General features: G+C 43.4%; 1 protein-coding gene across 1 annotated transcript in view; it reads left to right on the forward strand.

Moving 5' to 3' along the window:
- Positions 1-27,262, forward strand: part of LOC127002476 (demethylmenaquinone methyltransferase-like) — a 111,959-nt gene that overhangs the window by 73,451 nt on the left and 11,246 nt on the right. Inside the window, exon 1 of the mRNA XM_050868470.1 lies at positions 20,718-20,912. The gene's annotated coding sequence lies outside the window, so the exon portion shown is untranslated. Of the gene's footprint in view, positions 20,913-27,262 lie in introns of the transcript that reaches the window.

The following is a 27,262-nucleotide window of genomic DNA, read 5'->3' on the forward strand; positions in this document are numbered from 1 at the left end:
GGCTTCAGCATCCTCCTCGCTTCTCATATATCCTCACCGGGAGTAGGTCACGCCCGTTCGGTAGGTGTCTTCCTACCTACTCCTACGATAGGATCGCAAAACAGTTCATGGTAATCCCAGCAACTTTTACTAGAGGCTTTTCAAACAGGCGAACTTAGGCGCCGTTTAGGATGGGAAAGAGCCTACATAGAGACTTCAGATTTGCATGGAATAAACCTTGAGGCGGTCTTCCTAAGGTGGGCAAGACGACGCGCCCCCTAGCGTATGCCCCAATGATTAACTTATTTCCTCCTCTCCGGTACTCCAGGAGGCTTCGTGATCATCATGATGCGCCATGAGCACCTACAGACCGTGCCTTCCTACAAGGACAAGCTGGAGCCTTACATGGACCAGCTGGAGGCGGACGGGAAGTGGAAGAAGGTAGGGAGCACCGTTGCCAGATTATCGTACTCAGAGCATAGTATTTACCGTTTTTTGACACCTAACTATTGCCAAGAAACATCAGGAATTAACTATTTTAACGACAGATATAAATGAATTTAGTTATTGAGCCCCAGGAGACGGTTTTGTGTCGGAAGTTGGTAAATATATAAGAGGCTGAGTACAACTATCTGGCAACGTTGGTACAAGAAAACATTTACTCTAATCAAGGTTTCTGTCTGGCGGGGCTGTTCACTGTATGGGCGCCTGTCACGACACTGGTATAAGGAGATGGTCAGGAGCTGGCCAGCTGGAGAAGGTCATGTATTTGAAATGATGGTCATAATTCCTTCAGGTGGAGCGGCGCACCTTCCCAAACTATTTCTGTGACAAGGAGGGTCTCGTCTTCGTCTTCCGCATCACTAAGCCTGAGTGAGGAGGAAGAGGAGGGAAGGGAAAGGAGAGAGATGAGGAGGAAGAGTTATAGTTGTGCTGTGCCAAGGCCGTCTCTGTGTTGCAGCCTTGGCTTTCGTCGCGGCACCCGAGACTGAGGTGTGAATTATCGAGGTCTGGCAACCTGGTGTCATGGCGTCTACGATGTTATATGATAGTCTACGCATAGGACACATTTGTCAGTATTAATCATATTATTGAAATTGTCGTAAAAATTTATTTTAGTTTATAAGACTGAGGCTGCAGAATGCTTAACCTCAGACCTTGCTATCATCTCCAATTGGGATAAAAGGAATGTCTGGTCTGGGTCTTGGGGTCTTGATGATGTACAGACATGTATATATATAATAAACGGGTGTTTAATTCCCCTCAGGATCATGTTAATCTTTGTTTGTTTCTCAAGTTAATTTAAGTGATTACTCTTCCTAATTTTAAATGTGTCTGCTGTTCCTAATTTATAATGTGTCAGCTGTTCCTAATGTATAATGCGTCTGCTGTTCCTAATCTTAAAAGCGATTCCTGTTCCTAATTTTAAAAGCGTCTGCTGTTCCTAATTTTAAAAGCGTCTGCTGTAGCCCTATGTGGCGCAATGCAGAGGAAGTTAACTTATTTAATCTGAAAGTAAAGTGAAATGATCATAAAGTAAAGTTAAGTAACAGAGTATTGAAGTAGGTAGGAAGACACCTACCGAACGGCCGCAAGCCACTCCCGGTGAGGTATATATGGGAGGTGAGAAGGGAGCTGAAGCCCTCCAAAGACCCTTCCCATGCCCTCACTAACCGTTTCCCTATTGTCTCACCAACACCGGAGAGTAGTTCAGCATGCTCTCTAAAGACAGATCCTCTCTTTATCCACACCACACTACATTCTCACAACATATACACCTTTTTCCCAAAATTAAAATTTCAAAATGGCGCACATACACCAAGCCTCGGAGTCCCCGCCTGGGGGGGGGGACCACAAATTCCCCCAGGGAGGACTCCCCTTCTGGCTGCCGACCCGAGAGGTGTCTTGATAACTCCTCGAACCTCTTCTTCTCAATTTCTGCAACATTCGCGGTCTTCGCTCTAATTTTCATTCTGTGGAACATCATCTCTCCTCCTCTAAACCTCACCTTCTCTTCCTTACCGAAACACAGGTTTCTGAGGCTACTGACAGCAATCTCTACTCTGTTCCCTCCTACTATCTCTATCCTAAATTTCAATCCAAAGCTGGATGTTGCGCCTACGTGCGCAACGACATCACTTGCTCTCGTGCCCACGACCTTGACTCTTCTGAATTTTCCACCATCTGGTTAAGACTTCACTGTCATTCTATTACTAAATACATCTGTGCTGTTTATCTCTCACCTAACTCTACCAACTATGTAAAATTCTTTGACTATTTGAATTCTAAAGTGGAGCACATCTTGACCCACTCTCCCTTCGCTGAAATCTCCATCCTAGGAGATTTCAATGTTCACCACCAGCTTTGGCTTTCATCCTCTTTCACTGACCATCCTGGTGAACAAGCCTACAACTTTGCTATCCTCAACGACCTAGAGCAGTTGGTCCAGCACCCTACACGTATTCCTGACCGTCTTGGAGATCGGCCCAACATTCTAGACCTCTTCCTTACCTCAAACCCTTCTGCTTATTCTGTCAAAATGTTCTCTCCGTTGGGCTCCTCCGATCACAATCTTATTTCTGCATCCTGTCCTATCGCTCCTGTACACCCTCTGGACCCACCGAAGAGGCGATGCTTCTGGCATTTTGCTTCAGCTCGGTGGGACGACCTGAGGATGTACTTTTCCGATTTCCCGTGGAATGATTATTGCTTCCAGGATAGAGACCCCTCTGTGTGTGCTCAGCGCATCACAGAGGTGATTGTCTCTGGAATGGAGGCATACATTCCTCGTTCTTTCTCTACTCCTCACGCTAAAAAGCCTTGGTTTAATCACGCTTGTTCTCGTGCTGTCAATGATAGAGAGGTAGCTCACAAAAGATACCAGAGCCTTCAAACTAATGCTAATTATGAACTTTACATTTCTGCCCGAAATCGTGCCAAATCTATTCTCCGACTAACCAAAAATTCTTTCATTAATAGAAAATGTCAAAACCTTGCTTTCTCTAACTCTTCCCGTGACTTCTGGCATCTAGCCAAAACATCTCCTCCAACTTCACGTCTTCCTCTTTCCCTCCACTCCTCCGTCCTGACGGCCACCCTGCCGTCTCCTCGATCTCTACGGCTGAACTCTGCTCTCAACCTTTGTCTACAAACTCCCCTCTGGACGATTCTGGGCATATTCCTCCTACTCATTCCCCCTCTGACTCCTTTATGCCTGTTATAAAGATTCTTCAAAATGATGTTTTCTATGCCCTCTCTGGCCTCAATCCTCAGAAGGCTTATGGACCTGATGGAGTGCCTCCTATTGTCCTTAAAACTGTGCCTCCGTGCTGTCACCCTGCCTGGTCAAACTCTTTCGCCTCTGCCTGTCAACATCTACCTTTCCTTCTTGCTGGAAGTATGCCTTCATACAGCCTGTGCCTAAGAAGGGTGACCGCCCAATCCCTCAAACTACCGTCCTATTGCTTTACTTTCTTGTCTATCTAAAGTTTTTGAATCAATCCTTAACCGGAAGATTCAAAAGCACCTTTCCACTTCTGACCTTCTATCTGATCGCCAGTATGGGCTCCGCAAGTGGCGATCTACTGGTGATCTCCTAGCCTTCTTAACTGACTCTTTGTCATCCTCTCTTAGCCGTTTCGGTGAAACTGTTGCTATTGCACAGGACATATCAAAAGCTTTTGATAGGGTCTGCACAAATCTTGCTTTCTAAACTACCCTCCTACGGTTTCTATCCTTCTCTGTACCTTTATCTCCAGTTTCCTTTCTGACTGTTCTATTTCTGCCGTGGTAGACGGTCACTGTTCTTCCCTAAATCTATTAACAGTGGTGTACCACAGGGTTGTGTCCTATCTCACAGTCTTTTTCTGTTGTTCATTGATGATCTTCTTTCCAAAACGAACTGTCCTATCCATTCCTACGCCGATGATTCCACTCTGCATTATTCTACTTCTTTTAATAGAAGACCCACCCTTCAGGAACTTAACGACTCAAGGCTGGAGGCTGCAGAACGCTTAGCCTCAGACCTTACTATTATTTCCGATTGGGGCAAGAAGAACCTGGTGTCCTTCAACGCCTCAAAAACACAGTTTCTCCACCTATCCACTCGACACAATCTTCCAAACAACTATCCCCTATTCTTTGACACCCCCCAGCTATCACCGTCCTCAACACTACACCTCCTCGGTCTATCCTTAACTCAACATCTCAACTGGAAACTTCATATCTCATCTCTTACTAAATCAGCTTCCTCGAGGCTGGGCGTTCTGTACCGTCTCCGCCAGTTCTTCTCCCCTGCACAGTTGCTGTCCATATACAGGGCCTTGTCCGCCCTCGTATGGAGTATGCATCTCATGTGGGGGGGCTCCACCACACAGCTCTTCTGGACAGAGTGGAGGCAAAGGCTCTTCGTCTCATCAGCTCTCCTCCTCATACTGATAGTCTTCTACCTCTTAAATTCCGCCGCAATGTTGCCTCTCTTTCTATCTTCTATCGATATTTCCACGCTGACTGCTCTTCTGAACTTGCTAACTGCATGCCTCCCTCCCTGGGCCCCGCTGCACTCGACTTTCTACTCATGCTCATCCCTATACTGTCCAAACCCTTTATGTAAAGAGTTAACCAGCATCTTCACTCTTTCATCCCTCACGCTGGTAAACTCTGGAACAATCTTCCTTCATCTGTATTTCCTCCTGCCTACGACTTGAACTCTTTCAAGAGGAGGGTATCAGGACACCTCTCCTCCCGAAACTGACCTATCTTTCGGCCACCTCTTTGGATTCTTTTTAGGAGCAGCGAGTAGCGGGCTTTTTTTTTATTAATGTTTACTTTTTTGTGCCCTTGAGCTGTCTCCTTTGCTGTAAAAAAAAAAAAAAAAAAAAATGTGGCAGGTAGCATGTGGAAGGATGAGATGGAACGAGAGAATAAGATTAACGAAAAGAATAAAAACTCTCGCCCCCATCCCTCCCTCCTCCATACTTCCTTCCTCGAACAGAGTCGTCCGCCACTGGAACAGCCTCCCCGCAGAAGTAGTCAGTGCGGAAACGATCAACTCCATTTCCACTGACAGTAACTTTACTGCGTCGGGAGTGAACTGAACGTATCCAAGGTCACTTAATGTTCTTAGTTCTGTTATTTTCTTCTTCTATTATGAGATATCATCATCATCATCATAATTTCGTTTAACGTCCGTTTTCACTCTTCCTGAGCGGTTGGACGCTTTATTGGTCTCCTCTATTCTGCTCTGTCTTCTGCCTGATGCTCATCCAATCCCATCACTGCCAAGTCTTCCTGTATACACCTTCTCCACCTTTTCCTAGGTCTACCAACTGGTCTCCTTCCTATTACTTTCAATTTCTTCAAAACTCCCAGCACTGTATCCTCCCCTGCTTTTCACATGTCCGAACTATAGGAGTCTCCCTTCTGAGCACTGTTTCCAGGTTCTCTACTCCACATCTTTTAGCCACATCTAGCTGCACTAGATACCCTGTCTTGCTAATCTCTCCACAACTCCCAGCACTGTATCCTCCCCTGCTCTCTTCAGATGTCCAAACCATCGGAGTCTTTCCCATCGGAAGGAGTTTCTTTTCAAACCGAGTCATCCGTCACTGGAACAATCTTCCTTCAGAAGTAGTAAATGCGAATACTATCAACTCCTTCAAATATAGAATCGACCTTCACTTCGCTGCGTCGGGAGTAAACTGAATATTAAGGTGCTTTCATCTGCTCCTCAATATCGAGGTGCTTTCATCTGCTCCTCAATATCGAGGTGCTTTCATCTGCTCCCCAGGCCCCAAGTGGCTGTCGAGCAGATTAAATCACCAAAGCGGGCAACCTCGTTATGAGCCAATAGGCTTTATGTTGCCTGCATTTCCATGTTTCCATGTTTCTGAGGTGGTGGCGGAGTGGCTATGTGCCGGCCCCTGCATTCGCAGGTTTGATGATGATGAGGGTTGGAATCCGCCGCTAACCACCTGGGATTCTTCAGTCACCGCCGAGGGGCCTAAGACTACTCACATGCTGTCCTGAAGACTACCCACCAACCCGGACTCTAGAAGATGCTATGCAAGTGAAGTCAAGAAAGATCTCCGGGGGACAGCATGAGCCAATAATAAGTGCGCCACTATAAACAATTGTCTGCGCCATAACGGGCTCAGGCCCACCATTAGACCCCGAATAAAAAAGCCTGCCGGCGCTTTTAGGTCATATATAAAAAGGAAAAAGAAACTGTTTCCAGGTCCTCTACGCCACATCTGTTAGCTACATCTGCACTGGATCGACACCTTCTATTATGAGATTTTTAACAAAGAATAAAGAAGAGAATAAATTGCTTTCCGCCCCTCCCTCCTCCCTCCCTCCTGCCTTCCTCTAATTGAGTCGTCCGCCAATGTAACAGAATTCCTGCAAGATTAGTTAGCACATACTTTTTGATTTTCAGTTAATACAATAAACATGTGTGCAATATTCATGCAGTGGAGGAAATGATAAGACTCGTAATATGATAATAGAAAACAGTAAAGGAAGGAACATTAATTAAGTGCATGAAACCAATTATAATCATTTTCCACAGCTAGAGGTCGTTTTTTTCTTGTTCTTGTTTTAATAGTTTTTTTCTTCTTCTTCTTCTCCTATATGAGAGAGAGATAATAAATATAATATAATAATAATAATAATAATAATAATAATAATAATAATAATAATAATAATAATAATAATAATAATAATAATAATAATAATAATAACAATAATAATAATTATAATAACAGTAATATGAGAAGTGTGATAAAGGAGAATTACAGAAGAATAAAGAAGAGGAAAGAAGGAATGGAGGAAACAGAAGGAAGGGGAATAGAAATAATGGAAATATATAACAATAGAGCGGGTCAAGGGGGGACGGTGGGGGGGCGGGGTGCGGTACTTGGTTCACCTCTAAAGAAAACAACGTGACTGAGAAAGAGTAAGGGAGGAGAGGGAGAGAATGTAAGGGAGTAGGGAGGTGGGAACAGGGAAGGGAGGAGATGAGGAAAAGGAAAGAGAGGGAGAGAAAGAGTAAGGGAGGAGAGAAGATGGAAGAGAAGGGAGGGGAGAGGGAGAGAAAGGAGGGGATGGAGTGAAAGGGAGGAGAGATAGAATAAGGGAGGAAAGGAGGGGATGGAGGGAGGTAAGGAGTAAGGGAGGTGATAAGAGGGAGAGAGGGCTGTAAGTAAAGGAAGGTGAGGGAGAGAAAAAATAAGGGAGGAAAGGAGGGGATGGAGGAAAAGGAAGGAGGTGAGGGAAATGAGTAAGGCGAGGTTCCCACTATTCCGTTTTGACGGATCCGTCGACGTTAATAATGACCTCAAAATGACGTCAGCGAAATAGCGGCCGCTCGGCACGGATGATCCACTCCGTCAATCCATCGTCCATCATTTGTTGACAAACATATGGACAGCATTAATCACAACGACCTCTTGTATATGTTATTTTGTAGCTAAGTACTTATATTTCATATTCATGATATGTAGGATACTAATTTTCATTCTGTGGAGCACCATCTCCTCTTCTAAACCTCACCTTCTCTTCCTCACCGAAACACAGGTCTCTGAGGCTACTGACAGCAATCTCTACTCTGTTCCCTCCTACTATCTCTATCCTAAATTTCAATCCAAAGCTGAATGTTGCGTCTACGTGCGCAACGACATCACTTGCTCTCGTGCCTACGACCTTGACTCTTCTGAATTTTCCACCATCTGGCTTAGACTTCATTGTCATACTATTACTAACTACATCTGTGCTGTTTATCTCTCACCCAACTCTGCTATCTATGTAAAATTCTTTGACTACTTGAACTCTAAAGTGGAGCACATCTTGACCCACTCTCCCTTCACTGATTCAATGTTCACCACCAGCTTTGTCTTTCATCCTCTTTCACTGACCAGCCTGGTGAATAAGTCTACAACTTTGCCCTCCTCAACGACCTAGAGCAGTTGGTTCAGCACCCTACACGTATTTCTGACCGTCTTGGAGACACGCCCAACATACTAAACCTCTTCCTTACCTCTAACCCTTCTGCTTACTCTGTCAAACTGTTCTCTCCGTTGGGCTCCTCCGATCACGACCTTATTTATGTATCCTGTCCTGTCGCTCCTGTTCATCCTCTGGACCCACCAAAGAGGCGATGCTTCTGGCATTTTGCCTCATCTCGGTGGGACGTCCTGAGGATGTACTTTTCCGATTCCCGTGGAATTATTACTGCTTCCAGGAGAGAGACCCCTCTGTGTGTTCCCAGCGCATCACAGAGGTGATTGTCTCTGGAATTGAGGCATACATCCTACGTTCTTTCTCTACTCCTCATGCTAAAAAGTCTTGGTTTAACCATGCTTGTTCTCGTGCCATTAAAGATAGACAGGCAGCTCACAAAAGGTTCCAGAGCCTTCGCCTCCTACTAATCACAAACTTTACATTGCAGCCCGGAATCGTGCCAAATCTATTCTCCAAACCAAAACCTCTTTCATCAACAGAAAATGTCAACACCTTGCTTTATCTATTTCTTCCTTGCTTGTGGCACCTAGCCAAAAATATATCCACCAATTTCACTTCTTCCTCTTTCCTCCTCTCCTTAACCCTTACACGAGCACTTCTGTCTCATCTATCTCTAAGGCTGAACTCTTCGCTCAAACATTCTGTAAGAACTCCACCCTGGACGATTCTGGGCATATTCCTTCTAATCATCCCATTTATGACTCCTTTGTGACTGTTATTAAGATTCTTAATAAAGATGTTTTATATGGATTCTTTCATTCAACTCTCAGAAGACTTATGGACTGATGGAGTCCCTCTAGGACCTGATATATTGCCTCCTATTCTGTCACCCTTCCTAGCATCTTCCGTCATTACCTTCCTATCAATCTAGTACCTTCCCTGCCCTAATACCTTATATCCCCCAACAAGCTGGAAGCCCTGTGGCACCGCTCCAATCCTAAAACTACCGCTCCAGCTTTACTTTTGTCTATCTAAAGCTTTCCGGAAATCAATTATCCACCTTGTTAAATCCTTACTACATCTATTCAATCGTATCGCAGTATGGTATGGGGGTATTCTTCCGCATCTCTTCTCTCTCTCTTTTCTTACTTGACATTGGTCTTCTCTTCTTCTGGGGTTTCTTCTTGGTTTCGCGCTAGACAAATCGAAAGCCTTGCTAGCCTTCGTAAAAGTCTAGCTTTTCTGTACTTTCTTTTCTTTCCCTCTTTCGGATTCTTCATTTATTCTCTGTTCCTTTATCTCCAATTTTCGCCCGTTCTATCTCTGCTGTGGTAGACGGTCACTGTTCTTCCCTAAACCTATCAACAGTGGTGTTCCACAAGTCTCTGTCCTATCACTCACTCTCTTCCTGTTATTCATCAATGATCTTCTTTCCATAACAAACTGTCCTGTCCACTCTACGCCGACGACTCCACTTTGCATTATTCAACTTCTTTCATTAGAAGGCCATCCCAACAGGAAGTACACGACTCCAGACTGGAGGCTGCAGAACGCTTAACCTCAGACTTTGCTATCATTTTCGATTGGGGTAGAAGGAACCTTGTGTCCTTCAATTCCTGAGTAACTCAATTTTTCTACCTATCAGCTCGACCCTATCTTTCAGTCACCAAGACCCTATACATCAACAACACTCAGCCGTCACCTTCTTCAACACTAGATATTCTCGGTCTATCCTTAACTCTAAATCTCAACTGGAAACTTCGTATCTCCTCTCTCGCTAAATCAGCTTCCTCGAGGTTGGGCGTTTTGTTCTTCTCCCCCGCACAGTTGCCATCCATATACAGGGGCCTTGTCCGCCCTTGTATGGAGTGTGCATCTCACGTGTGTGTGTGTGTGGGGGGGGGGGGGGGGCTCCACTCACACAGCTCTTCTGGACAGAGTGGAGTCTAAGGCTCTTCGTCCCATCAGCTCTCCTCCTCCTACTGATAGTTTTCTACCTCATAAATTCCGTCGTGATGTTGCCTCTCTTTCTATCTTCTATCGATATTTTCACGCTGACTGCTCTTCTGAACTTGCTAACTGCATGCCTCCCCCCCTTCCGCGGCCCCGCTGCACACGACTTTCTACTCATGCTTTCCCTATGCAAGAGTTAACCAACCTCTTCACTCTCATCCCTCACGCTGGTAAACTTTGGAACAGCCTTCCTTCACCTGTATTTTCTCCTGCCTACGACTTGAACTCTTTCAAGAGGAGGGTATCAGGACACCTCTTCTCCCGAAATTGACCACTCTTTCGGCCACCTCTTTTGATTCTTTTTTTAGGAGCAGCGAGTAGCGTTTTTTTTTATTATTGTTTCCTTTTTTTGTGTCATTGAGCTGTCTCCTTTGTTGTAAAAAAAAGTGTTTTACGTTGTTCTGAAGGATTTTGTGTACCAAATTACAGGCGGATAATACTATTTGCTGTTGTGAGCAATCTGGAGTGGTTTAAATTTCCTGGATTTCTCTTTGACAGTGTGTCAGGAACAGTCCCATTAGAGATTGCTTTTCCCAATTGGTCCTGCGAAGCCATGTGGCCCACTTGTTTTACCATCGAGTTTTTCAAAAAGGTGACGTAGTGACAGCTCATTGCCATGGACCTGACAGATGAACCAATGAACTGGGTGGGCAAGGCTTTTCTCGACTTGACAAATCACCCCAGATTTATTCCCAGTATTTACAGTAGTCCATCACATCCAATCGCCAGTACGTTTTCCGTGGAAATTCTTTTCTATTACTCTTTGCAGAATCAGTGGCAGGTTAATAATGGCCTAGATATTCTGAACCTGGTTCAGCCGCTATAGCAATATGCTCTTCAATTACCTTTCTCCTATAGTCTCTATTTCCAATCTTCTCCGTAGTAAGAGTTTCTTTCCTTCCATCAAAGTAGATGCCTGCAGCTTATACTTTCCCATGTGCATCCTTTGTCAAATGTTGTCCGTTTGATTGCCTCGATCTCCGTACTTTGTTCCTATCTATGACTTTGGAAGGATCCTCTTTTGTAATAACCCCTAAATCTTCAAGGATTGCACTAGATAGTAATGCAGCACCACGATCAGACAGTCCAACCCAGTTACAAACCTCATGGAAAGAAGAGAACAGACGTTTTCTATGATGGAGCTGGTACTTGGAAGGGGTGTATTCATCTTCCGAGTCAGTCAAATTTGAGGAAGAGGTATCACTTTGAACAAGACATCCTGATGCTTGTAACTGGCTGATGGTCTTGCAGCATATTGATTTCTTCTTTCTTCTCTTTTCCTAATGGCTTCATTTGTTCGTTTGTTCACTCCTCCAATGAACATTTTACGTTCATTTATTTGGTCCTCAACAAATTCTTGTTCTATTTTGGGGACTTTCTTCTGTCGAGGACAGGCACAGTACTGGAATTCAGGGCACCTGCAAGCTGTTACTTCAAATAATCTAGCAGCATGACTACTGTGATAGTTGTGATGACTACCCTCATAGCTGTGATGACTACTGTAATAGTTGTGAGCACTACATCAAGTCCTTGCCATCCTAGCTCCCAAAAACTTGGAAGTGGACAATATAAAGGGCGACTCACGTCCGTCTGGATGTCCTTTATAGACGTCCAAACGGTGATAGCTACAGACATAGGCTTCATATGTTTTTGAAGCATACTATGCTCCCGAGTAATCGTGGCTCATAATATTAGGACATTAATATACCATTATTTTAAGTTATTTAATATAAACTATAAAAAAATGGTCCAAACATTGGGACCATCGGCGTTTTTTGCCGGTGCTGGAGCGGGGGAGGTTGCGGAATAGAAGCGACTCAGCTTATGTTCAGTGCAAAAGAAAAAAACAATCCCTAAAACGACCTTTTCGGAAATTTCCGTTTCAAACGGTTAAACCTTTCTTTTTCACTTTGTTTTTTCTTTTATTTTAAGAGTTATTTTCCGTTTCATTTTAACCCTTCATTTTTCCATCGAACGTTTAAATCCCTTGTCAAAGTTATTTACGTATCCTCAACGTCATCAACCCTCCAACTACACCTGCAGGTAAGGTCACATTTTATTTTGTTATTTTGGTTTGAATTACTACTTTTAAGTATTTTATGTCAATTTAGTAGTTTGACACGAGTAATTTGTTTTTCTTTGCCACACAATATTATCATTTTTTTTATTTCATTTTTTTATATTTTCACCTATTTTATTATTAAAATGGCAAAAGTAGTACCTATTATTTTTTTTTAGTAAAATCATCAAAAGTACTTTTTTTTTCCTTTTACATGTAGGTCCATCGTTACCTCCACAATGGCTCCAAAACGTCGCTCCATTGGCAAATTGACTGCTCAAGCTCGCAGCGCGGCAAAGACGGGATGGAGACATTGAGGCAGACCATGCTCATCGTTTGGAGGCTCTCAGACTCTACAATTCTGAAGCAAGGGCATCACTGTCTGTCCAGCAGAGACAAAGCCGCCAAGAAACGGATAAGTTGCACCACCAAAAAAACAGAGCAAGGGCAACAAATGAACAACGTGCAGATACAAGGCCGTAGAATGCAGATGCACATCGTCAAAAGAGAGCAAAAGAAACCTTGGAACAACAAAGGTTACGCCTGGAAGCTGAACGTCAAAAGAGAGCAAAGACAAAGGTCATCACCTTGTTCAAAGGGGCCTTCTCCTATGACATCAAGAAGGACTACAACAGCAACCCAAAAATCGCATTGGTAAGATGGACAAAGTTTGTTCCCAGTGCAGAGCTAAGAAGTGGCCAGGAGAAGCTCCAGTCATGTGCTGCACTGGAGGAAAAGTCAAGTTGGAGGCCCTTCAGGCACCGCCAGTGATCCTGCAGAAGCTGCTGACAGAGAACAGCCCACAAGCCAAAAACTTTAGAAGAAAGATCTGGAAGTACAATGCTGCCTTAATGATGACTTCCTTTGGTGCCACCAAGAAGCTCACTGCATGGGTTCGTTACTACCTACAAGATCCAAGGCCAGTGCTACCACCGCATGGGCAGTCTACTCCCCCTAGAATATGAAGAGCCCAAGTTTGTCCATGTCTTCTTCATGGATGGTGATGACGAAACCAACAGACGCTGTACACTTAACCAGTCGGTCCAACACGACATAATCGAGGCTTGAGTGTCAACATTGCCTCCAGAGGGAAAGCGTCCAGAATATGTGCCGCCGCACTACAGTGGAACAGACAGCGGAAGTGCCATGGGAAGACTTGGGAAAACTGCAGCAGGAGGACCGAGATCTGAGACCAATTATGGATTGGCTGAGTCAATCGTCAACGCGACCTGGGTGGGAAGTAATCTCGAGAGAAAGCCCTACCACCAAATTAATGGACTCAGTGTAACACTCTTCGGATGGGCAACGGGGTGTTGCAGCGACGCTGGGTCTCTCATGATGGTCTTGACCACTACTGGTCCACGGTGCTACCTATGAAGTCCCGGGAAGGAGTCTTGAAAGAAATGTACGACAGCATCACCAGCGGACACCTTGGGGTAAAGAAGACACTGAGTCGCCTGCGCCAAAGGTTCTACTGGGTTGGCATGAGGAAGGACGTGGAAGAATGGTGTCACGCGTGTAAGGTGTGCTGTGCAAAGAAGGGCCCCAAGAAGCGTCACCGTGCCCCATTGCAACTATACCAGGTTGGAGCCCCCAATGAACGGGTGGCAGTGGATATAGCAGGACCCTTGCCTCTGACGACGAACGGAAATAGGTACATCTGCGTCACAATGGATTACTTCACCAAGTGGCCGGAAGCCAACGCCATCCCTGACCAGGAAGCCACTACCATCGCTAAGATATTGGTGGAGGAGTTCTTCTGTCGCTTCGGTGTGCCTAACGAGCTCCATTCCGATCAGGGAAGGAATTTTGAGTCAACAGTCCTTGCTGAGTGTTGCAAGCTCCTGGGTATCAAGAAGACCCGGACCACCCCTCTGCACTCCCAGTCAGATGGAATGGTGGAGAGGTTTAATTGGACGTTGGGCCAGGAGTTGGCCAAGCAGTGCAACAATGATCAGTCTTCATGGGATCAGAAGCTGCCTGCGCTCCTCATGGCCTACAGGTCTGCCGTCCACGAGACTACGGGGTATTCACCGGCAAAGCTGATGTTTGGACGTGAGCTGCGATTGCCGGTGGACCTACTGACAGGAAGGCCTCCTGGGGAAAAGTCTTCCAAGGACGCCTCAGTTTTGCCCGTCAACTAGAGGAACGGCTGGAAGAGGTGCACCATCAAGTCCGTGGTGCCTTGAAGTTCTCCGGGGAGGCCATGAAGTGCGGTTACAATATGAGGGCAAGCCACGTTGACTTCAAGGAAGGAGACCAAGTCTGGTTTTACAACCCGCAGAGGAAGAAAGGACAGTCTCCGAAGTTACAGAACCCCTGGGAAGGCCCTTATACTGTGCTAGAACGCCTCTCCGACGTGACTTACCGAATCCGGAGAACGGAAAGGACCAAGCCGAAAGTTGTCCACATCAGCCGCCTATGGAGGTACCGCGGTCCGGGAAACTACACCTGGAACAACTACAGACACCCAGCAGCCGGCGAAAACGTAAGGGACGTCCAGGACCAAGAGGAGGTCGACGACGACATAAGCCTTCTGGACCTTTCAGCCGAGGGAGATAACCTCCCGGCTTCGGCAGATGTTCCAGGGACACCCCAAGAAGTGGACGACGACGAGGCGCACCAGGAGACAGACGCGCAGGAGGCAGCGAACAGAAGACAGAGACAACGCAGGCGTCCACAGCGATACGACGATTATTATGTTTTTGATTAATTATCTTATGTTTGTATATAGTTAAGTGCGTGATCAGGACGATCACAATTAAGAGGGGATAGTGTTGTGCTGGAAGCTTCCCCGGCGTCCATGGGCCTCTAGAAGGCTACAGGAGGAGCGAGCAGGGGGCGGGGAGCAAGAGCCGTCCGCGCCCCAGGGGCGCGACCAGACGCCAGGTGGGAAGTGTTGCCCACTCGCAGATATTTGTGCTACCTGTTCTTGTATGATCTCAAATATACTGTAACATTCTAGACTCTACTGTTCTGGATATATATATATATATATATATATATATATATATATATATATATATATATATATATATATATATATATATATATATAGGAGAAGAGGGCGAGATAGTCAAGTCCGAGTCATAGTAAGCTAGTGGCCAGTGAAGAGTCGAGTGAAGTGTACTACTAAGGAAGAATATTAAACTACAGAAGTTGTGCGAAGTGTTTACATATCTCCCTCCCACGGAGTCTTGTGACGGCGACACGGAACCCAAGTAATACGTCCGGCATAACATCATCATCATGTAGAAGACATTCATTATCGCATTTCTAAATTGATTTCATGTAATATGGTACATTTCTAACTACATTATATTATAATATAATATAATATTATACAATATTATAATTTCACGGTCACACACACACTGTACACACTGATGCGCGTCACTAACATCACCAGTGAATGCGCCACCTTGGTATAGTTGCCAGATACCGCCACCAGGCTAAACATTCTGAAAACCGTGACACTACTCTCTGTCGTCGACTGTACATGGATGTTGTTTGTGTACACGGTGTTCCTCAGACAGATGTTACAGATCAAGGTTCAGAGTTCGTTAATTCCGTGATGCAGGAGATAAATTAGAAGATACCTATGCGACACGCGAAAATAACGGCTTACCATACAAGTGGAAATGGAATAATAAAGCGCGCAAATTATACCGTTGTTAACATTTTGAGGACAATGGTTCTAGGAAATGTGTCCGTTTGGGAGATAATGTTACTTACTTGCAGTCACCCTGGCCTATAATGCTGCGTATCATCGCACCATAAAGGAGTCCCCTTTTTATCGAGAGAGACAGAGAGAGGATTTTTAGAGATCCTCGTATGCCCTACACTATGTTAGAAAAAAATATAAACCTCAGCAGCCCTGGTATGATATTGACTCCTATAAAGAGGAAATGGCTGCAATTGCAAGGAGGGTTTATGATATTGACTCCTATAAAGAGGAAATGGCTGCACTTGCATGGAGAGTTTATGATATTTACTCCTATAAAGAGGAAATGGCTGTAATTGCAAGGAACGTTTATGATAATACTCCTATAAAGAAGAAATGGCTGTAATTGCAAGGAAAGTTTACGATATTGACTCCTATGAAAAGGAAATGGCTGCAATTGCAAAGAAAGTTTATGATAGATGCCAGGTTTACACTGAAGAAGGTAGAGAAGAAATGGAAAAGTACTACAAAGCTACAAAAATCAAAACTATCAGCGTTGGCGACAGAGTGTTCCTCAAACATACACCAAAAATAAAATAAAATAAAAAGTTGCAACCTATTTTTGATGGACCCAATAGGGTAAGAAAAGATCAGTGATGTAGTAGTAAATATTAGGAACATCAGGACTAGTAAGGTTTCAACGGTCCACACAGATAGAGTAAAAGTCCTTCATGAAGACTGCATCGATGTACAGCAATGTCCAACGGCTAGGCGAGCATACCCTTAAATCCAGAGACAGACACTGATCTATTCTTTGCATTGCTCAACCCTGAAATCGCTGAAAAAAATTCTACCGAAAATGAAAACTCGTAGCGGAGAGGTGACTACTACGACACATTAAATAATGTTCGTTCTACAACAGCAATAAACAGCTGATGCACAGGCCCTACCTTCTCAGGTTACTCCCAAACTTTCAGAGCCACCTCAGCATATATAAAGCCTTTGCTCTTCCTCTACGGTACAAGAGTTGCCTAATGTAATGTCAAAACCAATACGATATAAAACAGGAATAATGTATAAAGATGAAAATGCAATGATTAAGCGGAAATATGACGAAATAGACCACAGATTGATTTGACTCTTTCGGTGTACAACTCAATAACACAACAGGAGTCCCCAACACGTGCTGGCCAAAGGTTCACACCAACATACTATCTATATTATAGTCCTCACAGACAGAGACTATAGTACCGCTTAGCCTCACAGAAGATGTTTTAGCTGCATTATATAAAGCACGGAATTTAACTGCTTCTTTAGCTTGAAATGTTATTCAAATGTCACCTGAGTATTCAGCTGTAAAAGCAATAAAATACACACTCCTTAATTTTGAACATGAATTCAGTTCATTGTTGCATCATCTAAGAAACGTTTTAGGCTATGTGATGACTACTAATCAAAACAAGCTGCATGCTTCTATGAATTATACAAAAAAAAAAAAAAAAACGTGAAATAATTATTTTTTTAAGGATCCTTGTCTAATATCTTATTTGGTACCGCGACCCAGGCTCAAGTTGATGCTATTCATGGAAAAATAGAGTACTAGAGTCATTAACTGAGAAAAATTTATATAGTTAAATGTTTATTATGGAAAACTCAACATCGTTAAGTAATATGCATGCCATGCAATCTGCCTTCAATAGGCTATATTCAGCTGTAGATGTATTGAACCAAGTCGTGCGCCAATTTTCTATAGACTTTGGCTTTAGGAAGAGAAAAAAGCTCCTACAAGCATTGTTGTATTTTGACTTAGCATTATGCTGACCAGGTATACAAGATTTAAAGTTGAGTCTGCAGGCTCCCCTGCAAACATACATAACTCCAACCATTATGTGAGACAAACAGTTGTTCAGTACATTAATTAAAAGAAGCCTAGGTTCGGCCTCCAGGTCTTTTGTGCCTTGCAGTTCTTGATTTTTTAGCTTTATATAGGGATGTAATAACTGTCCTCCAGGACAACGGCTTTGCACGATTCTCGTAATTTCTGTCTCACCAAACCTTTACGAGGAGATCCGCCTGACACCTTTGATGTCTTTCGAATCGACTCCCTTCCATTTTATGTGCAGAATAGCACTTACTTTCTTATGTATAGTGTTGATTCACGATATATTGCCTTCAGTGAGAATAGGAAAATATATTTTCTGCTTTCTAGTATAGAACACAGTAACAAGAATAACCATATGTTAGTTTGTCCTCCCACAGGCCCCGTCTATGAGGCTAGTGACGCAGCCTCTTGTGAATCGGCTGCTTTCTTCAATCATGAGTCAGTGATCAACCTCTGCCACACAATAGTCTTGAAAACATTTACCCCTATGTTTATAAAAGGTCCTGGCTACTGGACCTATTCACTTGCCTCCCCCATCACTCTGACACTCACATGCCCCACCAGTCCTGTAAACAAACATACTGTCAGCTTGGCGGGTAATGGAATATTGACGCTTAGGCAAGGTTCTCTTCGTAGTGCTGAGTCCATCTCCCTACAGGAGCTAACAGATGGCTTGCAGCCCCTTAATTCTGTGGTCGAGCCGGATCAGCCCTTTCAACCAGCAATCCCTTGGTGGATTGTCTTCGCCATTGTCGTGATCCGGGTTTTTCTGCTGGTGACGTCTGCCGTGGGGTATTCCTATGTCCTGCGCTACGCAGAACACCGCCTACTTCCAGAATAGAGCCAATTGCAGACATTGAAAGGCGTATCTTCTCTCTCAACCAACACCTGTGAGATATCAGGGGCGAGATCTTCCTGAAGGGGAAGTATGTCGGGACCCAGAAAACGAACAAACAACGAGGTAATGGAAAACAGATACCCAGAGAGGAATGACAGATATACAACTGTGTAAACATCTGACAGGACAAACACTAACAAGAAGGGTGACATATATAATAGTGTAAACATCTCATAGTACAAACGATAACAAAAGGGAAACAACGACGGTCAAGGAAAACAGATACCCAGACTCAGATACAGAAAACAGATACCCAGTAGGCGTGGTCAGAAAGTGTGAACAGCCATTGAAAATACTCTGAACCTGTGACGTCATTCGTGGCGACATGTTATAAACCATTAGCTTAAAAGAAAATCACTGTCTTAAGAGTGAATCACGAATAAGCAGGAGAAGTAAAACAATACAACATAATGAGCGAGCCAATGGGTGTGACAGGAAGTATTGGCCACTGGTTATGTAGAAAATTAAGGGCGTGTCAAGGATGTAAGTCCGCCTCAAAGCAAAGAAAAATGTGAACTAGAAATCAGTGGTATGGGTAGACCGAGCTTGGTTCTCGCCTCAAGCAGACCTGCTACTCACTCAGCTGAGAATGGCTGTTGTGATCTTAATCGTGAGAAGAAATTCGAGAATCTAAGGGAAACCGACTGTATTGTCCTGGAGATTATAATGTAGGAGATGTGTAGTAGGATTGTGAGTGGAACAGGATCGTGATTATTTTATCGCGATATAAAGCAAAGGTAAAACCACTGGGTGTGGTATAATTTGGTGTTTCCGTGACTTGTAGTAGATTATACTATAGGAATGTGTTATTAGGATTTTGTGAAGAGAGTACATAATGATTGTGATGTAAGCAGAGAAGCAGAGATAAGTGGAACGACGAGTGTTATAATTATTGGCAACAATTGAGCACATATTGTAGTATTATGTTTAAGACATGTCGTTTGTCATATGTTGCATCCATTGCTGAATATGCCAGTGTTATGATCGTCTGAGCATAGAATATTGCGTAAGGGAATTACTTTCATTTAATTTTAAATAAATTTATATTTTCGTTTTCCCTTGTTTATCCCCGAACACCAGTCTCCAATAACAACTTAAGCCGGATCACGCTACCAGGGATACGAGACGGTCATATATGGAGTAATTAATGAGTGATAAAATAATTGTTTTAATACAAGTTAATACAAATGAAATAAAATATAAAGATTAAATACAAGAAAAGAAGGGTCCAAAAGTGTGGCTGTGTCAGATACCTCTGTAATACAAGTAACTAGGAGCTCCGAGCCAACAAATATATTCAGTCCTCAGTCACACACACACACACACACACACACACACACACACACACACACACACACACACACACACGTACAGTGTAATTCAAGCAAACATATCAAAATTGAAAATGCTCGTATCTCGCTTATTTCCAGAGTAAAGTTTTTTATTAACAATCAGCAGCGGACGGGGAAAAAAAAAATGGATAACCCGACGGGCCTGACGTGTGGGCTGGGCAGTGGAGAGAGAGAGAGAGAGAGAGAGAGAGAGCAAATCATCCGTCTACTGACCTGTATGTCCTCACTAAACTGAGGGAAATCACGAACGGTAGGTATAATAATTTATGAAGAGTAACGAGCCTCCATTATGGGAGGTAAGGGTTGCATATGACTTGCGCTACACTGTCGTGTCATCCTGACAAGATGTTGCATCACTTCCACTGTACCCCTCCACTAGTGGTGGCAGCGCTCCACACGTAGGCACGAAGCAAGCACTTAACGAGCATGAGTAAATCTTGTGTTTACACTTGTAATATTTGCTTTGTTTTGTGTATGCAGCTCAGCGTTTTAAGGAAGTAATTGTTTTGAATCTTCGTAATCTTCATTTTCAAGAAAATAAAAATGTATAAGAAATGCATTGTAATTCTCAGACAACGACGTTGTTTGTTAACGCTCATCGGATCCGGGGACGAGTAGGTTTCATTGCTTGTTTCTCCAACAGAAGTTCAGTCATCTATAGGCGATGGAAAGTTTTCAGATTCCGCCATAATCAACTTTACTTTTTAACTCTTAGCGGGTGATATTTTCTCAAATAGTCTCCAGAGCAAATACCCTTCACTCATCGTTAATCAAGTCATACTGAGTATATTATTCTGAGGAGACCTCGGGTAACCTTGTCCCAGGGAATCTACCCCAACGGCCGGTGGCAACACTACAGGGTGGCGCACGGCTGCCTGAGGTGACGGAGCTCACATATGAGGAGTCCGGTGGTAGTGGCGCGTGCCCTGCCATAAGTGTAACCATCACGTACCCTTTGAGGCTCCTAAATACTCTTCCGAACGCATGTGACCAGTTGTTGTGTCGCGTGTAACCCAGATTGACGCAGCGACGGAGGGGCAGCCTGAGGGACCGAACACCTATTCCTGGGAAGTACTTCCGTGGGTTGCCTCGTAGCAGCACAAGAGGTTTGTACTGATGTTTCAGGAATAAGAAAGTGAAAGGATTGCATCACCTACAAGAGTACTTCCTTCCGTGTATAGTTATGTGAGCTCGTAAATTCCACCGTCGGTTACAACAGAAACGGCAAATCGTGTATACTGCCCCTTTTCTCTCCCCACCCCCTTTTCGCTGCTTTTTTTACGTTGCTCAAATGGCAATTAGCACTACCCCAACTACCATCCCCTCCCTGTCTTTGGCTTTACAGTGCCTAAAGTCAGAGAACTCCATGACCAATAACCCAGGAAAACTACTGTTGTACAATCGTGGTACACAAGTGTTGACACACTGTCCACTCGGTTTCGTTCACCGGCCCTGACTTTAAAATATATACATCGCATGGAAAGAGGCTAATGTTCAGATATGTCACTACATATACACTCTCCATAAGTTATTAGATATGAATCTGTCAGTTGTGCACACTGATAACAAGTTTGTAATTTGTGGACGAAAATGTCTCTTTTACATTTCGTTCAAATTTAGTCAAGGACAGCTAAAGTTGTTTACAACGCTATTACGCATCTGAATGTATGTTGTACTCATTTCTGCAACGTCGTCCCTAAGAAAATACGAAGAAAACATTGATAACGTGAACAAATATTATGATATACTATAAAAAATATATAATGATGTCACCATTTAACTCTCGCTAGACAATGTTATGTAATTACGTCGCCATCGACCATGCCAGCCGGCGCATTTAGTAAACTAGTAGGCTATTGTGAATTGAATATAATTACAAAGCTATTATTTTGCATTTAAGAATACTAAGCGATTTGTTTGCATTTATGAAACTATACTATTACTTTGCATTTACGAATACTAAGCTATTATTATGCATTTAAGAAAACTAGGCTATTATTTTGCAGTAACTTTTTTTTCTTAACATAAATTAATCTCTCTCTCTCTCTCTCTCTCTCTCTCTCTCTCTCTCTCTCTCTCTCTCTCTCTCTCTCACACACACACACACACACACACACACACACCATAATGAACACTGACGACCAAAGCCAAGCAAGTATTTGGCTTATGGAATGCAGAAAATCTTATTACAGAGCGTGCACTGGTGGAAACAAGAGGATTCATAACATTTCTTTTTAAAAAAACATAATCGTCGTGCAGTTGACGCTCACAGTTTCGTAACAAAAATCCTTAAATAATATATCTTTCACACCCATACATAAACACTTCGATGACGTGACGAAAGCTATCATAATTATTACCGTGGAGAAAATGTCTCTTTTCGGGTACGGCGGCTGCGCGGGGGTGGTGAAGGTGAGCTCCTAACAAGGCAGATCAATATTGTTTAATTTATTAGACACATAATTATATAACGCAGGGTTGTTTGATTTAAATCAAGTTGATTTAAATCACTGATTTAAATTTAAGGATTTTTTTTAATCATTGATGTAAATCGACTTTAATTATGATACTCTTTTCAAATGTCATTGATTTAAATCTTGACCGTATTACCAGGGCAACAATATACTACGGAAAAACTAATTAAGAAAACACTAACTTTGATATCAATATTTTCCCTATCATTAACTTCACTGATTTCCATGAGCTTGTTAGTTCATTATATATATATATATATATATATATATATATATATATATATATATATATATATATATATATATATATATATATATATATATATATATATATATATATATATATATTCAATCAGCTACATATAAGAACATAAGAACAAAATAACGTAGGAGTCTGCAAGAGGCCTGTAGGCCTGTACAATGCAGCTCTATTGTAACTAAGCTCCTGTGTATCTAACCCCACCTAATTTCGCTGTCCATGAATTTATTTAATCTATTTTTGAATGTGACAGTTGTATTGGCAGTCACCACATGACTGCTAAGCCTATTCCACTCATCCACCACTCTGTTAGTAAACCAATTTTGCCTATGTCCCTGTTGAATCTGAATGTATCCAGTTTAAGCCCATTACTTCGTGTCCTACCCGGTTCTCTTACCAACAACACCTTATGAATATCCCCCTTATTAAAGCCCTTCATCCATTTATAAACCTCGATCAAGTCTCCACGCACCCTTCGCCTTTCTAGAGAATGCAAGTTTAACTGTTTGAGTCTTTCCTCGTATGGCAAGTTTCTCAACCCCTGAATCATCTTAGTCATCCTCCTCTGCACCGATTCTAACATTTTGATATCCATTCTATAGTAAGGTGATCAGAACTGAACCGCATAGTCAAGATGAGGTCTAACTAATGCTAAATATAGTTTGAGGAAGACTTCGGCGCTTCTGTTGCTTACGCTTCTTGAAATAAATCCCAGTACCCTATTTGCAGGATTTATAGCTTGAATGCATTGTGTCCTTGGACGGGGATCAGAGCTCACTAAGACCCCTAAATCCCTCTCGCACCCAGACCTGCTTGTGGGGGCGTCATTTAAGCAATAGTTATGTGAGGGGTTGTTGAACTCCATTTGCCATTTATCCGCCCTGTCATACAATGTTTAGTTCATCCTGGAGAATACTAGCGTCCTGATCCGACTCAATTACTCTACCGAACTTGGTATCATCATATGGCCGGAGTACGTAGGAAGACACCTACCGAACGGGCGCAAGCCACTCCCGATGAGGTATATATGGGAGGTGAGAAGGGAGCTGAAGCCCTACAAAGACCCTTCCATGTCCTCACTAACCGTTTCCCTATTGTCTAAACAACACCGGAGAGTAGTTCAGCTTGCTCTCTAAAGACAGATCCTCTCTCTATCCACACCACACTACATTGACACAACATATACACCTTTTCCCAAAATTCAAATTTCAAAATGGCGCACCTACATCAAGTCTCAGGTCCCCGCCTTGGGAGGGCACAAATGCCCCCAGGGAGGACTCCCCTTCTGGCTGCCGACCCGAGAGGTGTCTTGATGACTCCTCGAACCTCTTTCTTCTCAATTTCTGCAACATTCGCGGTCTCCGTTCTAATTTTTATTCTGTGGAACATCATCTTTCCTCCTCTAAACCTCACCTTCTCTTCCTTACCGAAACACAGGTTTCTGAGGCTACTGACAGCAATCTCTACTCTGTTAAATCCTACTATCTCTATCCAAAATTTAAATCAAAAGCTGGATTTTGCGCCTACGTGCGAAACGACATCACTGCTCTCGTGCCCACAACCTTGACTCTTCTGAATTTTCTACCATCTGGCTAAGACTTCATTGTCATTCTATTACTAAATACATATGTGCTGTTTATCTCTCACCTAACTCTACTAACTATGTAAAATTCTTTGACTATTTGAATTCTAAAGTGGAGCACATCTTGACCCACTCTCCCTTCGCTGAAATCTCCATCCTAGGAGATTTTAATGTTCACTACCAGCTTTGGCTTTCATCCTCTTTCACTGACCAGCCTGGTGAACAAGCCTACAACTTTGCTATCCTCAACGACCTAGAGCAGCTGGTCCAGCACCCTACACGTATTCCCGACCGTCCTGGAGACCGGCCCAACATTCTAGACCTCTTCCTTACCTCAAACCCTTTTGGTTATTCTGACAAACTGTTCTCTCCGTTGGGCTCCTCCGATCACAATCTTATTTCTGCATCCTGTCCTATCGCTCCTGTACACCCTCTGACCCACCGAAGAGTCGATTCTTATGTCAATTTTCTTCATCTCGGTGGGACGACCTGAGGATGTACTTTTCCATTCCATGGAATGGATATTGCTTCCAGGATAGAGACCCCTCTGTGTGTGCTCTGCGCATCACAGAAGTGATTGTCTCTGGAATGGAGGCATACATTCCTCGTTCTTTCTCTACTCCTCACGCTAAAAAGCCTTGGTTTATTCACGCTTGTTCTCGTGCGGTCAATGATAGAGGCAGCTCACAAAAGGTACCAGAGCCTTCAAACTAATGCTAATTATGAACTTCATATTTCTGGCCGGAATCGTGCCAAATCTATTCTCCGACTAACCAAAAACTCTTTCATTAATAGAAAATGCCAAAACCTTGCTTTCTCTAACTCTTCCCGTGACTTCTGGCATCTAGCCAAAATCATCTCCTCAACTTCACTTCTTCATCTTTCCCTCCACTCCTCAGTCCTGACGGCAACACTGCCGTCTCATCTATCTCTAAGGCTGAACTCTTCTCTCAAACTTTTCTAAAACTCCACTCTGGACGATTCTGGGCATATTCCTCCTACTCATCCACCCTCTGACATCTTTGTGCCTGTTATAAAGATTCTTCAAAATGATGTTTTCTATGCCCTCTCTGGCCTCAATCCTCAGAAGGCTTATGGAGCTGATGGAGTGCCTCCTATTGTCCTTAAAAACTGTGCCTCTGCGCTGTCACCCTGCCTGGTCAAACTCTTTCGCCTTTGCCTGTCAACATCTACCTTTCCTTCCTGCTGGAAGTATGCCTTCATACAGCCTGTGCCTAAGAAGGGTGACGGTTCCAATCCTTCAAACTACCGTCCTATAGCTTTACTTTCTTGTTTATTTAAAGCTTTTGAATCAATCCTTAACCGGAAGATTCAAAAGCACCTTTCCACTTCTGACCTTCTATCTGATCTCCAGTATGGGTTCCGCAAGGGGCATTCTACTGCCGATCTTCTTGCTCTCTTAACTGACTCTTGGTCATCCTATCTTAGCCGTTTCGGTGAAACTTTCTCGGTTGCGCTAGACATATCGAAACCCTTCGATAGAGTCTGGCACAGGTCTTTGCTTTCTAAACTACCCTCTTTCGGATTCTATCCCTCTCTCTGTTCCTTTATCTCCAGTTTCCTTTCCGGCCGTTCTATCTCTGCTGTGGTAGACGGTCACTGTTCTTCCCCTAAATCTATTAACAGTGGTGTCCCACGGGGTTCTGTCCTATGTCCCACTCTCTTTCTGTTGTTCATTGATGATCTTTTTTCCAAAACGAACTGTCCTGTCCATTCCTACACCGATGATTCCACTCTGCATTACTCAACTTCTTTTAATAGAATACCCACCCTACAAGAACTTAACGACTCAAGGCTGGAGGCTGCAGAACGCTCAGCCTCAGACCTTACTATAATTTCCGATTGGGGCAAGAGGAACCTGTTGTCCTTCAACGCCTCAAAAACACATTTTCTCCACCTATCCACTCGATACAATCTTCCAAACAACTATCCCCTATTCTTTGACAACACCCAGCTATCACCTTCCTCAACACTAAACATCCTCGGTCTATCCTTAACTCAAAATCTCAACTGGAAACCTCATATCTCCTCTTACTAAATCATCTTCCTCGAGGTTGGGCGTTTTGTATCATCTCCGCCAGTTCTTTTCCCCTCCCAGATTCTGTCCACATACAGGGACCTTGTCAGCCCTCGTATGGAATATGCATCTCATGTGATGAGGGGTTCCACTCAAACTGCTCTACTGGACAGAGTCTAAGGCTCTTCGTCTCATCACCTTCCCTCTTCTTACTAACAGTCTTCTACCTCTTTAATTCCGCTGCCATGTTGCCTCTCTTTCTATCTGCTATCGATATTTCCACTCTGACTGCTCTTCTGAAATTGCTAACTGCATGCCTCCCTCCCTCCCGCGGCCTCGCTGCACACGACTTTCTACTCATGCTCATCCCTATACTGTCCAAACCCCTTATGCAAGAGTTAACCAGCATCTTCACTCTTTCATCCCTCAAGCTGGTAAACTCTGGAACAATCTTCCTTCATATGTATTTCCTCCTGCTTACGACTTGAACTCTTTCAAGAGGAGGGTATCAGGACATCTCTCCTCCCGAATTTGACCTTGGTTTTGGACACCTCTTTTATATATTTCTTAGGAGCAGCGAGTAGCGGACTTTTTTTTATTATTGTTTTCTTTTTTTGTGTGCCCTTGTGCTGCCTCCTTTGTTGTAAAAAAAACAAAAAAAACTTACTGACATCACTACTAATTCCTGTATCTAAGTCACTGATATAAATAATAAACAAAAGTAGACCTAATACCGAACCTTGTGGGACCCCACCCGTAACACATCCCGAGTGAGATCTTTTACCATTGATTTGCACTATTTGCTTCCTATTGCTAAGCCACGCCTTGACCCAGTTCAAACATGGTTCGTCTAGTGTCCTGGAGCAGAACAAGACATTGACCGTCTCTCTCCATATCTTGCTGAGGCATGGTGATGGTTTCAAACGTATTTTATAACATGAACCACATTTTCTTTTATGTTACCAATTGTTTGATCATGAGCCAGAACATCTAAAGTGTGTGCAGACAAGCGTTAGCAACTTCAGTCATCTTGTTGACAATGGCTGCATTAGATGCTTGAGTCTCTCTACATATAGCAAGTTTCTCACCCCTTGAATCTTTTT

Source organism: Eriocheir sinensis, chromosome 23 (genome assembly GCF_024679095.1).
Source record: "Eriocheir sinensis breed Jianghai 21 chromosome 23, ASM2467909v1, whole genome shotgun sequence".
NCBI classification, from domain to species: Eukaryota; Metazoa; Arthropoda; class Malacostraca; order Decapoda; family Varunidae; genus Eriocheir; species Eriocheir sinensis.